An 18,609-nucleotide genomic window follows, 5' to 3' on the forward strand; every position below is an offset into this window, starting at 1 on the left:
GTTCCTCTAAAGTTTATGAATACACAAATTTTCAATGTTCATGTGTCTCTTTATTTGTCAAAGAAGTATTCTTTTGATTGAGTTCATCAAATTCATCATTTAGAATGCATTTTAATTGTACTCAAGTCCAATGCATTTCGGTCAATTAGACCTTCATCTGGGACCACATGAGCGGAAACAAGGTATAATAAAATGCCATGTCAGAAAAATAATAATGTGCATCTCACCCAAGTGCAAAACCAACTTTTGTGTTATCGTGACATAATGGCAATAGTATAACACGAAAAACGTTATCAAGTACAACAAATGTGAGTGCCCGAATGGGCGTTTTTGCAATATTATGTCACGATAACACAAAAGTTGGTTTTGCACTTGGGTGAGATGCACAGAAAGTCACCACAATTAACATTATATAAATGAATAGCATGTACTTATTTGATATTATTCCTTATTATTTTTCTGACATGGCATTTTGTTATACCTTGTTTCAGCTCATGTGGTCCCAGATGAAGGTTGAAAGCAGATGTGGTTTGCTTGCAAGAGACCCACATTGAAGGCTCACATAGAGATGTCCTAAATACTCTTGGCTATAGGTTGATTGTGCGGACCTCTCAAAGTATTCGAATGGGGGCGGTAGCGATTTTGCCCAAAGGTAATAAAATACAGTTCATGCAAGTTTAAGCCGATAGACAAGGTAAATGGGTGATTGTAGGATGCCATACTAAAAATGGAGGTGTACTGACATTATGTTCTGTGTATGGGAGTATTTTGGATGACCCTTCAGCCGAAAATGGTATGTGGGTATTTGAATATCAATCAGCCCAGTGGTTGGGATTGGGGCATATCTAAAAAATATGTGGGTTGGAAACCGAACATTTTTCGTGCCATAGAAAGCATCAGTGAAAATCATGGACTTATTGATGTCCAGAGTAGGAAGAGACCTCTTGAGCATGGGTTCACTTATTATTCAGCCCGCATAGTTTGCATGCCCTTCTAGACAATTTCTTTATCTTAAATACACTTTTGACGAACTGTAGAATTGAACGATACCCACGTTTTTGTCAGATTATAACCCTTTAGTGATGGAAATTCAGGAGGGGGGAGTGAAACTAAAACAAAGTGGAGTGTTGAGCGGGACTTCTTCACAAATGTGAATTATCTCAGCCATATGAGAAAATGGATCCCAATATTTTTAAGGAAAATAGCGGTAGTGCACCAATGGGGTAGTTTGGGACACACTGAAGGTGTGTATACATGGGGAGATGCTGAGGTTCTCATTGAATAGAGGGAAGGAAGAAAAACATCTAATTCAGCGTAAACAAGATATGGTAGCCACTGCTGAGGAGGACCTGGTTAGAATAGTCCAGCAGGGAGGGGAGGTATGGGAGGCTTAACTAAGGGTCACCTTAGCTAGAACAGCACTTAATCAGATTCTTGCAGATAGAGCCGCTGAAAAAATTGCAGCCCGGAGGGAAGAAGTGTATGAATGTAGTGAGCAAGCCGGGCATCATCTGGCTGTAAGAGCTAGACAGATAAGCTCAGCCAATGAAGTGAGAGGAATATGTGATCCTACTTTTGGGGTAGTTTCTGAGCCAAGGAGGATCAGTGAGGCATTTCAGGCATATTATCAACAGCTATATACTGAGAGTGCAATAGCCAGCTTAGATCAGATAGCCGATTTTTTTAGAGTTCCACTAAGGAAATTGTCCCCAGAAGATAGAGAATCTCTGGAAGGGGAAATATATTGAGAGGAGATTTATACCACATTAGCTGGTATGGCTAAAGGTAAGGCCACAGGGCCTGATTCAATCCCAGTGGAATTTTATAAAAGGTTTAGCCCCAATTAAAAGAACATCTGACTGATTTATTTAACCAAATTTATAGAGGAGCTCCCCCTCCAGGAGCATGGTCTACGGCCAAAATGGTTGTTTTCTTAAAAAATAATAAAGCAGCCACATTTCTTAGTTCATACCGACCAATAACTTTAATGAAAGGGGATGCAAACGTTTTTTCTAAGATTTTAGCTGCATGGTTGGCACAGGTTGTGCCGCAGATAGTGTCCAGTCGACAACATGGCTTTATAGTGGGAGCGGGACACGACAGATCATATCAAAAGATGGGTCACGCTGTTCAATGCAGTACAAATGTCAGGGACCCTATGGATCTAGTCTTCTTGGATGCAGAGAAAGCCTTTGATAGGGTCTCCTGGCACTTTCTCTGGCAGACAATGCTGATTTTGGGCTTTAGGACAGAGTTTATACAAGTGGTTAAGGCCCTATATTACAAATCAGGAGCTAATATTTTTATCTCAAGTGATTTGTTGGAAAATATAGAGCTCACACGGGGATCACGGCAAGGGTGTCCCTGCTCTCCCTTGCTGTTTGCACTGTATATAAACCCTCTGATACATAAATTAGAGCTAAATTCAGCAATTCGAACAAGCGGTAGTACAAGGGTACGAGAACAAAATCTTAGCGAATGCAGACGATATAGCCGTGGTGACCTTTAAACCTGCAATGGCCCTTAAAACAATCGAAAGGGAGGCGGTACTCTTTGGGGAGGTTTCTGGATACTCGTTGAATAAACATAAGACCCAAGTGGTGATAAATGATAAGATGAAGATGGTGGATAAAAGGGTGGTAAAAAAAGGCAGTCTATTTGGGTGTTTGCATCCACTCGGAGGTAGAAAAAATTGACAATCTGGACCCTCTCATAGAAAAGATGAAAAAAGATTTAGGCATATGGGACAATTTACATCTTACAATTGCGGGGAGATGTAATTTAATCAAAATGATTTTTTGCCCTAAAATTCTTTATTTGTTTAGATCAATCCCTTCAGAATTCTCGAACCATTGGTTGAAGACGCTCGAGGCAGTGTTCTCAAGGTTTTTATGGGCCTACTCCAAACCTAGAAGGGCATTGAAATACTTTTCACTTCTAATAGAAAAGGGAGGATGAGAATTACCAAACTTCAAATTGTGTTATTGGGTTACTATAATGCAATACAGCTCTATATTACTCAGAAAACCCACATTATTAAGCCTCAAGAGGATATACCTTCAACATATGAGTTATTGATTGGTAATTAATCCTTGTGTTGCTTCTGGAGACAACTAGAGTTTAGCTATTACAAGAAAGTTAGATTCAAGTGTATTTTGGGTACGTATAAAGTCTGGGCCGGGGAACGCAAACTGCTGAAAATAGGAAGAATTAACTTTTACACACCGTTGCTGATTAAAACCTGCCCATAATTTTTGAGGATCAGTGTATACAAAGATGGTCGCAATTAGGTATCAACAGTCTAGGGGCTCTTTATCCCTCCACTGGGATTGTCTCATTTGAGGAGTTAAATCATAAGTTTAGTATTAACCACAGAGACTTTTTTAAATATCTGCAAGTCAGGGATGATCTGCAGCATAAGGGTGGTGTCTAGGTGGGCTTTGGTAGAATTGAGCTGGTTGAGAAAATAACAGCATGAGGCAAAAGCAGAATTGGGAATTTATATCATATTCTGAATTCAGAGATGAAAGATGATCTTGAAAAGTTTTTTAAAAATGACAAGAGATAGTATTGATATCAGATTTGGATTTCTATAGAGCTGTTCATTTCTTGCAATCCATTTTTATGTCAGATTATTTGCAAGCTCAATTCTTAAGACCTGCTTTGTGTTATACTACATGCTCGCTAGGATAGCGAAATGGGGCGCGGCAGAGGTATGAACTGTCCTTGCTGTTCCATGTTTTGTGCTGATATAGTGCACAAGTTTGCCACTTGTAGTACCCTGAGCCCCTTAAAAGACAAAAGCACCTATTTTCTTGAATATAAACTAGAGATAAAAGTCAGTCTGACCACAACCCTTATTTTATTGGGAGTTCAAAAAGAGGGACAGTTATTGAAGGCAAAGCCTTTTTTGGCATAGGCAATAGCTTTTTTAAGACTGACTATAGCATCGGCCAGGCTATATCCGAATCCCCCGTCATTCCAACAATGGTTGAGCCGGCTATTGACGAGCCACAATCTGGAGAATGCTTTTTATGCTAGGAAAGGCAGACAAGCAAAGAATCAGGGAAGTAAAATGTGGGCACCCCTAAGTGGTTGGGTAAACAACTAGATATGGAGAGGGCTCCTGGGGGGATTTCTATTTACTATATATGGCAGTGGGGGATCCATGAAGTCAGGCTTTAGCTTTTTCTATGTCTTTTTAAAATAGCCAAACTAGCTTTAAAGGTTATATTGTGTGGATAGCAAGACAATTAAGAATTTGTATATGTAGATAAGGATTGCTCCATTGTTTGTTTGTATATCCTGTGAACAAATTGAATGCAAATGGTGTATGACACCCTCAAGTTGAGAGGAGTGGGTCTGTCATTTTTATTGGTATTTTTGGAGGGATGGTATTCATCGTCAATGTTTATTCTTGCACAATACACTTTAAAGTAGGACAGTTGACTTAGTTAGGGGTAAATCTGCCCCCAGTTGGTCTGCTCCAACTCTATGTTGTGGTAACGTAGAAAATATTGTATTTTTGATTATATGAATGGGATTTTTTTATGCTCTTCATGTATAGTCATGAACTCTGAAAGTATGGGGCAGGGAGGGGGGTGGTTTCAGGGTGTTTGTATTGATAGAACATGTGCAATAAAAATATTTAAAAACAGAGACGAAATCAAGGGGGTGGTGGGGCAAGCAGAAGAGGGGCCAGTGTGCGGCAAGGGAGCAAACTGATGGAATGATAGAAGAGAACAGGGACTGGGAATGTAATAAGCAGATCTCTAAGATAAGTTTCACTCTGCAACCACACAAAACACAAATCTGCCCAACCGATAAAGTATGCATAACCCGCAACACATATACACATGCACAGATCTCTCTGTGAAACTGGAACAAAATCAGCAAGGCTGCAATTACACTGTCCATCCACAGCTGACTCTAAACACGGAAAAACAAGCGCTGGCCATTGACTGCCTTCCCCCTCTCCTTGTTCTGTTCTCTCCTCCGTCCTATCTTTTCTTTTTCCCTCATCCCCTTAAGCAAATCTCTGCTCACCCCTCCCCTCGTCCCTCCTCACACAGCCCCCTGTATCTTTCCCTGTCTCTGTACCCCAGGCCCCCTCCCTCCCAATGCTCTCGTCCTTCTGCAGCTCCCCCATCCGGTGGTGTCCTTGGGGCTGCCAGGTCTCCTCATCGGCTGTAAGTTCTTAAAGCTAAGATGGTAAGTGCAGCCCACAGGCCTGTCCTGTCATCTCTCCTCTCTCACCCTCTCCTCACCCCCCACCCTGCGCTCAACCCTCCTCTCTCACTCAGCTGCCATCTGCACCTTGCCACTCCCTTTCCCTGTGAGAAGTTGGCCTGGTATATGATGTTCACTATTCTAGTGAGCACCTTGCACCAGTCCAAACAACCCTTATGGTGATGGTTGTAAAGTCAACCTTATGCACCAGCTATCCTAGAGGTAGCATGGACAAAGCAGTCTTAGGCTGAACTCAAGAGGGAATGTGAAGCCAGCTGTTTCACCATATGCAATCCCTTTAACATTAAGTTAAAGGACACCACACAGGTTGTATATCAAAATATATATGTATTTATTTCTAACACAATCCTCTGAACTCTTTATGAGGTCAGAGGCACCAGCACAATACAAGATACTTAATTAAAATACAATCAGTTGCACAAAATACAGTAATGCCCTAGGGGCACTTCGAACCATATACTAAAATAGTGGTATAAGAACCACGTCACGAACAAAGGAAAGGCCCAGGGCCTGGAGAATCGCTGGGGCTACACTATACTACCAATGGATAGAGAGCAGGAGGCCCACGGGATGCGCGTGCAGTGTCTTTACACGCACGCGAGTTACCGTAGAGTTAGAATGGGAACGAAAGAAATGGAAACTAGTTTTTTTAGGACACTTCCGGATGGACTAGGGAAAAGCTACTTGAAACTAGGGCACTAGGATAGTCAATACCCACAGGAGTACCGAAATACTCCTGTTACCTCACCCACAGGAAGCGGTGCGTAGGTGGCAAAGTGTGTCGGGTTTCGTTGCTGATTCCTATGGAGCCTTGGAGAAAGATGCTGCAGGCGACCAGGAGAGAAGTGTCCGGGTGGATCCAAGGGCGATCGAGGATGAAGAGTACCTGAAAGCAGAGGGGACAGAGTCTGGGTCACTAGCCAGTGACCAGGATGGAACCAGGAAGGAACCAGGAAGGAACCAGGCGATGTCGCGAAGCAATCAGGTGATGTCATGAAGCTTGTCTCTGCAGCCACGTGGACCAGGAGGTGTCGACGATGACCAGGAGCTGGTCACGGACTGTCCCACAAAGGATCTCGCTGTCGGCGGTGTCGGCTTCCGGATTGGAGTCAACAAGCCTTGGCAAAGGCAACCCACGCAGAAAAGGAAGATGGCTTCTTAATCAGACCAGCAAGGTCTGATGGGCTGCTCCTTTTCAGGGGAGCAAGGGCCAGTCTGGAGCCACCAGACCAGCATTGTAAGTCGAAGGTTTTGTCGTCACAGAGGCCACTAGCCAACGGGCAAGTGACCGGACAGACGCGTCAAGCAGGAAAATGCAGAAGGGCCCCACGCAGAACTCGTGGAGTGTGGAGGGCTGATCTTTGGTGCAGTTGGTGCTCGGGGCTGGGGCTTCTCAATCCCCAATGCACAACTTCGAGGGTGCCTCAGAAGTTGCACGGAAAGCAATTCGCTGCTTTCCAAGATGGCCGGTCCCACGTCTCACGTCGCCTCCACGGGTCTCAGCTTTGCTGTGGATCGGGCTGAAGGAAGTCTGGAAGTCCGGGTCTTGTGAGGCTCTGTGCTCGGGCTTCGGCAGGAGCATCGACAAAGCAAACCGTTGATCACTTGATGGTGCCTGCTTGTGCAGGGTGGTCACTCCTTGACCACATGGGAGATTCTTCAGTCTTCTACGTCGAGTAGGATGTCGAAGGTTCAGAGTTTCGTATCAGAGTTTCAGTCAGGATAAATTTAAAGTCTTGGGACTCAGCTCCTACCTATATACCAAATTTAGGGGCTGGATTACCTGCTAGGTCCCTCCTTTGGGTGGGACCCAGGAAGGGGGTGGTTACACCCCTTTCCCTTTGTCCAGTTTCATGCCAGAGCTGGGGCTGGAGTGCCCCAGCACCGGTTTGAACTGGACTATGCATCGGACACCTTGTGTGCCCCAGGCAGTGTCTCATTTCATTCAGCCCTCCCTGCCCCAATACACTATAGCCTGTCTGGGGTGGTGCTAGCACCTCCCTGTGACAGGAAACCTGTTGTCTAAGCCTCCCTCGCTGGAAGGACTCCCAGCAGCAGGAGGTCAGACTTGTGTCTGTGGCAGCAGCATCCATTTTGTGATGCTGACGCTCTGGTTAACTTTAACCGGGATTAATGGAAGTAACATGTCTTCTCCATCTAGAAGGGTGGAATGCTACCCCCGTCGCCAGAACTAGCGAGGGGGTAGTATTCCAAAGCGTATGACACCTTACACGACATGTTTTGATAAAGCCAAACCAAAGTTATCATTTAACCGCGAGGTTCATAATGCACTTAAGAGTATATGGTATGGCAATATCCTAGAACAGCTATAAGGACATGGTTCCGAAAGTTGCAGACAGGCTCAGCTCATGCTAGAGCACCATCTCACATAAAACCAAGCACTCTGCCTTCAGGATTGTTAAGGCCTGCCATAGGAGTGACTTATAGGTGTATATGTGTCTAGATATAAGGTTAGATATAGGAACACTATACCTAAGCAAGGGGTGATTACACAACCTTGCCCCAGCTGAGTGATCAGCCAGTTGTGTCAGTTTGGATGGCCAGCCCGGGGTTGGCAAAAGATATGCTGCAGCCCCTGGTAGGCCTTGGGTGCACCTATGCCCTGGATACCTACGGTACACTGTACAGGGACTCACAAGAGTGATCCAATATCCAATTAGGTATGTACCTAAGGTACATGGAGTCCATTTTATAGAGAGGGCAGATAGCCTGGGGCCCTGATTAGCAGGATTCCAGGTCAACTAAGTCGAAAACCAGCTAAACACAAGGCAAAAAAATCTGGGGTAACCATAGTCAGGTATCCACCTTCCTACACTCCCCACCACCCACCTCAATGTGCATCTGCTCTCGTTCTGAACTCTATTTGTCCTCCTGTACCTCCGTGACTCTGCCAGGCCCTCCGTGTCCGTCGCTCCACTGAATGTTTCAGCTTTTTGTTCTTCTGTCTTCACAAGGCCATGTGCCTAATGTGTTATTCTCCTCTGCGCTGCCATGAGTAGTAGATATGCATTGTGTAACCCTGCGTGTATATTAATCGTGGAGGTGGGTCCCTGCAGTCCTAGTGTACACAGTTCTGAGAACAGTAACACCTGCCGCTGAGAGGGGGAGGTGAGGGGCAGAGCGAGGCCTGTCTAGAGACAGAAGCACCGGATCACGCACCCGCTTTTTACTGACAGGATAGCTATTAGTTGCCATCTCTGCGTCGCCCCACTTCTCACCCCCTGGCGCACCCCGTCTTGGTGCATACCTCCGTACCTGACTGTTTCTCTGCCTCTCTGTCTGTACTGTGACCCGTGATGACACGCGCAGCGCAGCCATGCTGGCACAGCACAGATCGCGGCACACACGACCTCCGTCCCTGGTGCCAAACGTGACATCACATGATGTCGAATTGTAGAAGGCCTACACAATTTCTCCCCCTTTTGCCGCCCTAGCCATTCTGCCGCCCTAGGTGGCTGCTTAATCCTGCCTAATGGTAGAAACGGCCCTGCTGCAAAAGGTTTACTTGGGGTGGGCAAGTCTGCTGTCGAGGGCTGCGCTGTGGTCTTTAGTGGAGTTTATGGACAATAGGGGCTCTGCAGCAGCTGAAGGGAATTTGGCCGCTGAACCAGCTTGAATGAAATTGTGACTTGTGCTGCAGTTGGAGGTCATATGAGAACATTAGGTGCTGCACTCAGGTGGAGAAAGCTTGTGTGCTGTGCTGCAGTCGAAGGTAGCCTACTAGCCTGACATCGTAATCTCTGCTACTGTTGGACTTCAGTTCAGATGAGCTATTCTAAAGCCAAATGCAACTACCGTGAACTTTGAATGCACAGATTGGCATCCTGGGCTGCTGGGCATGCAGTGTTGTCAATCTTCCTCGCGCTCGCCCCCACCCCACCCGAACCACTCCTGGCTCCTGCCTAGCCTGGTCAAACTCAAACCGCATAGGAGCACTCACGACACTCACCTGAGGGGCCGGTCGGGCCTGCTGCTGGGCCTGGCCTGAGGCTGCAGCTCAGAGTTAGGGCGGCGCGAGGATGGGTAGAAGGCAGGCAGCGGCTGAGCCTCAGGGGGGGCAGCGCAAGGCTAGCCAGGTAGGGGCCGGGGCCTGGGACGGGCAATTTAAATTATGGCAAATAGTATATACCTGGGCCTCGCCAGTGACGGACTTCGGTCGGACAGTCCTGACCTGAGCGTGGCGTGGCTTTGTCTTCACTCACTTAGCTATGCGCGCCACTGGCCTAATGCATCATGCCACACACACCTTACTCTAACGCGCATTTTTTATTGCGTGTGAGATCATTGCGGCGATTGTGCATGTGTTGTCCCTCTCCCGACAAATGTAATGAGGCCATTGGTCACCAGCCAGCCCTGCTCCCACCCCCACGCACATACGCGTCCCAGAAGGCAGAAAGTGAAAGTAAGGACAGAGGAGTAAACAAGTGAGAGCCGCGGCTGCGGCCAAGCGCACCCACCCTGTCTCACCGCCATAATTACTGGATTGATAATAAAAAAGAGAGCCTGTTCATGCTCAGGGGTGGCCGCGGCCCGCCGCCCGGCACGATTTCTGAAGAGAGCCTCCTCAGAGCCCCGGCCGGGGCCCACCGTGCACGCACACCCTGCATTTATAATTGCCTCAGACTCAGGGACCCCGGCCAGGGTCCCTGCTGCCCCCCAGTCCACTCAAGTCTCGTCGAGACTAGTCGGGGGCCCGCAATCCTGTCCTGCCCGCAGTCGCACTATAAGAGAGCCTCTCAGGTTTCCTGCCTGTCTCTCAGTTACACACCCGGGCCCCGGCCCGCCCGCCTACCAGTACCATGTTCTATTTTCCTGGGCCAGAGCCACCATGTAACAATTTAAGGGGGCCCCAGCCGGGGCCCCCCCACCAGTCCTCAAAAGCCTCAGGCTCAGGGCCCCGCCCGGGTCCCAGACAACATTTATCTGTGCCAGTGCCTCACTCACACAGGCCCCGGCCGGGGCCCCCTCACCAGTTCTGAACTTCTAAGACTCTCAGGGGCCCCGGACGTGACACCCTAAGACTCGCAGGGGCCCGGCGAGGGCCCCCGCAGTATTTTGTCAGAGCCTTCTTGTGCGGCGGCGGCACCACCATTCAATTTATTAAAGAGTCCGGGCGCACCGTCAATGATGTATTACACTCAGTGAAGGGCCCGGCGGGGCCCCCTGAAATGCGAGGCCCCCCGCAACGCGGGGGCTGAGGGGTTTGTGTTACGCCCCTGGTGAGGTAAGCATCCTTCAAGTCCAGTCGGACTATCCAATCTCCTTCCAGCAGGAGATCCCTCAAAAGATGGATGCCTTCCATCTTGAAATGTCGATAAACTACATACGGATTGAAATCTCTCAAATTCAACATCAGACGTTGACCACCGCCCTACTTTTGAACCAAAAAGACGTTGCTGCAAAATCCTTCGGGAATGAAGGGTCCCACGGCAATGGTCTGTTTGGCCAGAAGCTCTTCTGGTTCTGAGTCTATAAAACTCTGTTCTTGAATGGAAAAAAGGAGAGGGTGGGGCGGGAAAGCTTGACGGGGACAATCTATCAGTTCTATCTGATAGCCCTGAACTGTTGAAAGCACCCACACATCTGAGATGAGATTCGTCCAACTGACCACAAAATGTAGTAATCTGCCCCCAAGGGGGATCAACGGACACACAGGACTTACCAGAGGATTGGGTGTCGAAATTCTTGTACCCTCGGTTAACACCCCGGTTGAAACGGCCTCTGTAGCCGCATGATCTGGAAGGATAGAAACCAGCCTGCTCGGGTTCCTGGGTGTAACCTCCGCCACGTTGTGGGGCGTATCCTCGTTGAGGACTTGTATTGGAGTAGCGGCCGGTCGAGCGTCCTCTTCCACGCCCGGCCCTACCAGAGACCTGGTGTAGTACTCTTTTCAATGAAGCATGGGATGTGTCAAGGGAAACAAAAGTGCTAACGAACTTGGCGATATCTTTCACAAATTTGTCCCCAAAGAGCTGGCCCTCCGCCAAAGGGCCTGGTTCTGATGAAGTCAATTCCACTAATTGTGGATCGATCCTGAGCAAGACGGATTTACCTCTTTCTGAGACCAAGGCGCAGTTAGCGTTTCCAAGCATACAGATCGCTCTTTGAGCCCAACCAGCCAGGACCTCAGGGTGGATTGCAGCACCCGTCTCCTGAGCCTGAAGGGCCAACTCCAAAATCTTAGCCAACAGGCCCGCAAGGTCGAGGACCTTAACCTGGCACGCCCTGAGGGCGCGATCAATTCCCTTCTTGGGATCTTTTTTATATTTCTTTAGAAAAGTAGTCATGGAGGTATCTATGTCGGGGGTAAGGGCTACCTTGTGGCCAAGGTCCGGACGTGGACCTTCTGACTTCAAACGGGCCCTAATCTCCTTGTCAAAACCTTTGCGCAGATGGGCCTCAAGGTACTCGGCCACTGCGGGTGGGAGAACCCAGTCAGAGGATCTCGGGTGCACAATGTCAGAGGGATCAAATAGGATGGGAGAAGGAGTAACAGGGGAGGAAGCGTCCTTACGCTTCTTGGCGCACATACGAGGCTTGGAAGCCTGGGAAGAATCAGTGTCGGTATCCGTGTCAGTAGTGGTATCATGCACTGGAATGGGAGTTGACTGAGGTAGGGCGGCGGCGGAAGTGTCACCCTTGGAATCTTCTTTAGACTTGTACAATTTAGCATAAGAATGAACATGGGGAACCGCAGCAGCACTCGCCGGGGGGGGGGAAGGGCCGGGTTGGGAACAGTGGAGAAGCGAGGTATGGGCTTAGCAGGGACCAACAACTCTAACTTCTTAGCAAGGGGTAGCAGGGCTGAAAAAAGGGCCTTATCTAACTTTTCATCAAGCTTTTTGTCAATGAGGTCATCCATGGACTCTTCCTCATAATACTCTTCATTGCCCTGGTCGTCGCACGCAGCAACCTCCTCTTGATAGCCATCATAATCTGCCATCATCATCAACAGATTTGACAAATCCAGTCCAAAATCCCCAGAGGGAAGCTTTATTAGCAGCCTGGGTTAAGGGCGTCGGTTGAGAGTAGTGCCAGGCGCAGGTGCCGATAAAACAATACCAAAGTACACACCAAGAGCAACTAGTCCCACTCTGAGAACAGATTGGGGGTCCCAAAAATTGTGGCTTAAAAGCCCTGGACAATCAGGGGTTAATAGTCTGCCACAGGCTTGGAAAGGCAGGAAAACCAAAGCGACCTGCCTTTCTAAAATGGAAAAATCAGCCCAAATCGGCTCCTGGCCTCCTGCGTGGTAACCCCTCTTCAGCCGGGGTCAGAGCGTCTATGCAGGCACTGATCGAGGCTGCGCGCGTACAGGGACACGCGCGAGCCACGGAGACGCACGCTGGGAGCCTGCGAAGGCCTCAACGTGCGCTTCGCTCCCCGCGGGAGGGGCAAAGTCCCTCGCGATCGCGTCCCGCGATCGATAGCAGCAGAGGCCGCACGCAGCACTAAGCGGATACGGGGAGCAGCTAACAGCGCAACACGCACTTGAGAAGGGGCACTAACAACCACGGAGTGGGCGGGGAAGCCGCGCTCCGCTCGGCGAAACACAGCGGGGCAGTGCGACTCAGAACGCGCAGCAAGCACTGTGATGTATTCCTATAGGTTCTGTATCGATCCCCCTATTCCTGACCCTATTCTGGTTAACAAGTTAACTAGCAGCCATCCCGTGATGCAGAAAACCCCCATGATGCAGAAACCGTTATCTGATGAAGCCACACTACGGCACAGGAACGTGTTATCTGATTAGGTCATAACGCTTGCAATCTAATTAGACAAGCGATATTCCTCCAGCCCCTGATAAGGCATACGGAGTTCTCAAAACAAATCAAACCTATGACAACCTGGGAAAAACCCTGCGGCCATTGTTTTGATTTCACCGAGAACTTCAGCAAAAGAATGTGCTAACGACCAGGTCGTATGACATCCTTATTGACGTATCTATGTCCATCCTTACGTCAATCTCGGCACCTTAAAGGTATAAATATTACCGATATTGCCCTATGCAAACACACGCGGTGGTGACGAGATCGGAGCAGCCAGACTTGCCGAAGCGAGAGCAGAGCAGACCCCGCTGGCGCAGTCCCGCCTTCCTGACGCACTGAGAACGACACGCTGCCTTTCTCCTGCGAGAAATCCAGCTCCGGCGCTTCCGGGTAGCCCTCGCAGGCAGCCTGGAATATCGAGACCAGAGACGAGAGATACCATCCCTCATTCATCCTAGATTCCAGGTACAGAACTGAATAACCCCTCGCAGAGAATTCTTTAGTCAGTCACTTGGCAAAACAAACTTAACTTAAACTGTAACTTTCTATTCCCGCCCACGTATTAGGCTTAGGTCAGGTACACGGGGTAGGCGTAGTTAGAAACACCAGTTGAGTACGATTAGTCAAATGTATATGTGTATGTATTCATTTTATTCATTTTAAACCATCATATGGCTTAGAAACCATATCAATGTTTTTACAGTATTATTTTATACTTCTGCTTTTAATGTATGCACTTTACTTAACCATAAGTATTGCAATAATATCGATCCATTTCTCTTGTATGAGAAAAGAGACTGATCAATAAATAACATCTTTTATTGAACACGCCCGTCTCTTCCTTTTCTCTACAATCTGGTGAGACTAAGAATGCACGTACTGACTGAGTAAAATAAGTCGTCTTTTGTTTTCACACGACTCTAGAGATACACTCTTGATTAGGGGAGAGCAAAGTTGTCATGTTCTATGGTTGTCAGAAACTAAATCCCTTCTTGTCTATCCAGGGAGGTTCAACTCCTCCTTGCCTATTCGAGAAAGTTTCTAGTGAACTCTGAGCTAGCTGGCAAACCCAAAACTTTAAGTCTAATATCGACAGTAGTAGACCTAGTTAACGTCTGGTCTAGGCCTATACTATTGAAGGTATTATTCCAATGCGCAGAGCCTATTGGGATAATAGGAACTACACTACAGCACTACCAGCGCCAACTAAGCCACGCACAAGCGGTAATCACCAAATGCATATATCAATAAACAATCACCATAATAGCAATATAAATAACACAGTATAGTGCACGTTTACAAAGTAGAGAGGCACTTATCTGGGCTGCGGAGCAGCAAAGAAAGAGGAAGACAGATTAGTGTCTCTCTACTTTGTATACTTGATAAGGCAGTGATTGGCTGTTACAAAGGAGGCATGGTTCAAAGCCTCATGGGTATTGTTGTTTTTTATTGTTGTAGTTTTACTCTAATTGGCTGCTGTATTTGCAGTAAAGAAATAGAGAAAGCATAATCAGAAACCTCCGGTCCTGCCATAGAATCGATGTTGTGAGAATCACTTTCTTGGCATCAGGATGGGACCAAAGCTGGTCCAGTTATGCAGCGAGGTCTCAGAGACTCATTCCAAAGGACTTGCACCCAGATGCTCTGCCCAATGTAGGATAAAAGCCGGATTAGGTATTCCGACAGGCAGAGCCTCACTACGTTTTTTGTAAAAAACAAGGGAACCCAAAGGTATATCACTAGGGACCTTGGGCAGTAACGTATTTAAAAAAACAAGGGTCCCTAGTAGTTCAGGGATATTAGCAAAATGATAGACATACGCTCAGTAGTATGTATGACCTTTGTCCAGCTGGACAGGATTTTAATTAAAGTAATTTTCAAGATTTTTTACAAAGTGGGTGCAGCCAGCAACTCACCGGGGACAAGACAAAACAAGGGGATAAGGGTTAGAGCGAACAAGGCGGTCTGTATACTAGTAGTTCAGTGAACAGACGAAAATACATTTGAAAGCATCATTGTATACAATTTTATACTTTTCTTTATACATATGACGCTAATATGTCGACGTTTCGATGCCCATTTTGAAATGATTGGCATCATCTTCAGGACAGAGAAATAATATGCTTGTCTTGAAAATCTTTAGGCAAATTATGGCCTATTATTCTTGAAAATTACTTTAATTAAAATCCTGTCCAGCTGGACAAAGGTCATACATACTACTGAGCGTATGTCTATCATTTTGCTAATATCCCTGAACTACTAGGGACCCTTGTTTTTTGAAATATGAGCCTCACTACGTGGCCGCTTTCTAGCACCCACGAAACTGGCAATCATTAACGTCTGTGAGACATCTAAAGTAGTCTTATCTTATCCTGTGCAACCTAACTTTACTCAAGGTATGACTTCATCATGGGCAACATTTGCACCATAGCTACATGGGCCTCTCCTTAAACTTTCATGGTGAATTATAGATGTCAGTTCGGGAGCAGAGAATTGTCAGAATTTGGTGTTCATGTATTGTCATAACATTAATTTCTTTAAACTTACGGGTGCAGCATCAATGTTATGTTTTGTGTTCTTTCTTTATTTCATATGTGTTGATCAAACGTCGCCAGCGTGCGTAGTGGCTCATTCTGTATGTACTGGTGCAGAAACACGGACGGGGAGGTAATGACCTGGTTAGTTACATTAACCTTCATTACTCAGAGTCCAGGTCTTCTTGTCACAGTCCTGAGCCCCCCCTGTGGGAGGGGCGATTGATCTTGATTCCTTTTCAGCTTCCTAACATCAAGCAGTGGTCATATCCAGTTCCTCCTTTCAAGCAGTGGTCATATCCAGTTCCTCCTTTCCTGCCTAATGTGTATGAGGGCCATATTGGAGCAGTGGTCGAAGTGGGGAATAAAAAGTAGGGGAACTGTAGGTGGAGAATCAGGGGACGGGAATAACCGAAGATTGGATCAGTGGGCAGAGTCAGAGGTGTGGCTAGAAATTGCAAAACATACCAATTTTTTGTACGTTTAGCATTTCACTGACCAGTTACAGCTTATAACGTTATTTAATTCAAACAATGGATAAACATGTTTATTTGAGGTTTAATTCAGGAAAAAGCAAATACTCATAGGGAATACAGGTTTATGTTAAGCGTGCAAAATATAAGTAGGAACAATGGCATGGGCGCAAATTCAGGATGGCGAGCGTAAAAATTCAGGACAAAAATTCAGGGCAACAGGTATGTTTTGCAGACACATCAGTGGATGTCATGCAATAGTATATAAATAAATAGGCAAGGAACATAAGTACAAGTCACTTCTACCACGTCACCGCTCCTTCCCTGTCATTTCCCCTGCCCCGTCACCACTCCTGCCCGTTCACCGCTCCTGCCCATTCACTGCTCCTGCCCGTTCACCACTCCTGCTCATGCCTAATGACTGCTCCTGCCCAATCACTGCTCCAGCACATTCACTTCTCCTGCCCGTCACTGCTCTTGCCCCATCACTGCTCCTGCCCTGTCACCGCTCCTGCCCCGTCACCTCTCCTGCCCCGTCACCGCTCCTGCCCCTTCTACCGCTCCTGCCCCTTCTACCACTCCTGCCCCGTTCACCACTCCTGCCCCGTCCACCGCTCCTGGCCCATCCACCGCTCCTACCCATTCACCTCTCCTGCCCCGTCACTTCTCCTGCCCATCACTTCTCCTGCCCGTCACTTCTCCTGCCCGTCACTTCTCCTGCCCATCACTGCTCTTGCCCAGTCACCGCTCCTGCCCCATCACTGCTCCTGCCCCGTTCACCTCTCCTGCCCCGTTCACCTCTGCTGACCCGTTCACTGCTTGCACCGCTCCCGCCCGGTTACCGCTCCTGCTCATGCCTAATCACCACTCCTGCCCTGTCACTTCTCCTGCCCCATCACCTCTCCTGCCCCATCACCTCTCCTGCCCCATCACCACTCCTGCCTGGTCACCACTCCTACCCGGTCACCACTCCTGCCCGGTCACCACACCTGCCCAGTCACCTCTCCTGCCCAGTCACCTCTCCTTTCCTGTTGCCTCTCCTGCCTAGTCACCTCTCCTTTCTTGTTGCCTCTCCTGCCTCGTCACTGCCCCTGTCCCGTCACTGCTCCTGCCGCGTCACTTCTCCTGCCCCGTCACCGCTCCTGTCCCATCACCTCTCCTGCCCCGTCACCTCTCCTGCCCGTCACCTCTCCTGCCCGGTCACCTGTCCTGCCCAGTCACCTCTCCTGCCTAGTCACCTCTCCTTTTCTGTTGCCTCTCCTGCCTCGTCACTGCTCCTACCCCGTCACTTCTTCTGCTCCATCACCGATCCTGCCTATCACCTCTCCTGCCCCGTCACCTGTCCTGCCCCATCACCGCTCCTGGCCTGTCACTGCTCCTGCCCCGTCCACTGCACCTGCACCGTCCACCGCTCCTACCCATTCACTGCTCCTACCCATTCACCGCTACTGCTCCTGCCCCATCACTTCTTTTGCCCCGTCACTGCTTCTGCCCCGTCACTGCTCCTGCCCCATCCACTGCTCCTGCACCGTCCACCGCTCCTACCCATTCACTGCTCCTACCCATTCACCGCTACTGCTCCTGCCCCATCACTTCTTTTGCCCCGTCACTGCTTCTGCCCCGTCACTGCTCCTGCCCCATCCACTGCTCCTGCCCCGTTCACTGCTCCTGCCCCATTCACTGCTCCTGCCCTGTTCACTTCTCCTGCCCCATCACCTCTCCTGCTCAGTCACTTCTCCTGCCCCATCATCACTCCTGCCCGGTCACCACTCCTGCTCGGTCACTTCTCCTGCCCCATCACCACTCCTGCCCGGTCACCTCTCCTGCCCAGTCACCTCTCCTGCCCGGTCACCTCTCCTGCCCGGTCACCTTTCCTGCCCGGTCACCTCTCCTGCCCGGTCACCTCTCCTGCCCAGTCACCTCTCCTGTCCAGTCACCTCTCCTTTCCTGTTGCCTCTCCTGCCCGGTCACCTTCTCCTGCCTGGTCACCTCTCCTGCCCGGTCATCTCTCCTGTCCAGTCACCTCTCCTGCCCAGTCACTTTTCCTTTCCTGTTGCCTCTCCTGCCCAGTCACTTCTCCTTTCCTGTTGCCTTTCCTGCCCCGTCACTGCTCCTGCCCCGTCCACTGCTCCAGCCCCGTCCACTGCTCCTGCTCCGTCCACTGCTCCTGCCCCGTCCACTGCTCCTGCCCCGTTCACTGCTCCTGCCCCGTTCACTGCTCCTGCCCCGTTCACTGCTCCTGTCCTTTCACCGCTCCCACATGGTTACCACTCCTGCTCATTCGTAATCACCACTCCTGCCCTATCACTTCTCCTACCCCATCACCTCTCCTGCCCCATCACCTCTCCTGCTCGGTCACTTCTCTTACCCCGTCACTTCTCCTGTCCCGTCACTTCTCCTGCCCAGTCACCACTCCTGCCCGGTCACCTCTCCTGCCCAGTCACCTCTCCTCCTCGGTCACTTCTCCAGCCCCGTCACTTCTCCTGCCGCGTCACTTCTCCTGCCCGGTTACCTCTCCTGCCCAGTCACCTCTCCTGCCCAGTCACCTCTCCTGCCCAGTCA

This window comes from Lissotriton helveticus, chromosome 4_1 (assembly GCF_964261635.1).
Source record: "Lissotriton helveticus chromosome 4_1, aLisHel1.1, whole genome shotgun sequence".
NCBI classification, from domain to species: domain Eukaryota; kingdom Metazoa; phylum Chordata; class Amphibia; order Caudata; family Salamandridae; genus Lissotriton; species Lissotriton helveticus.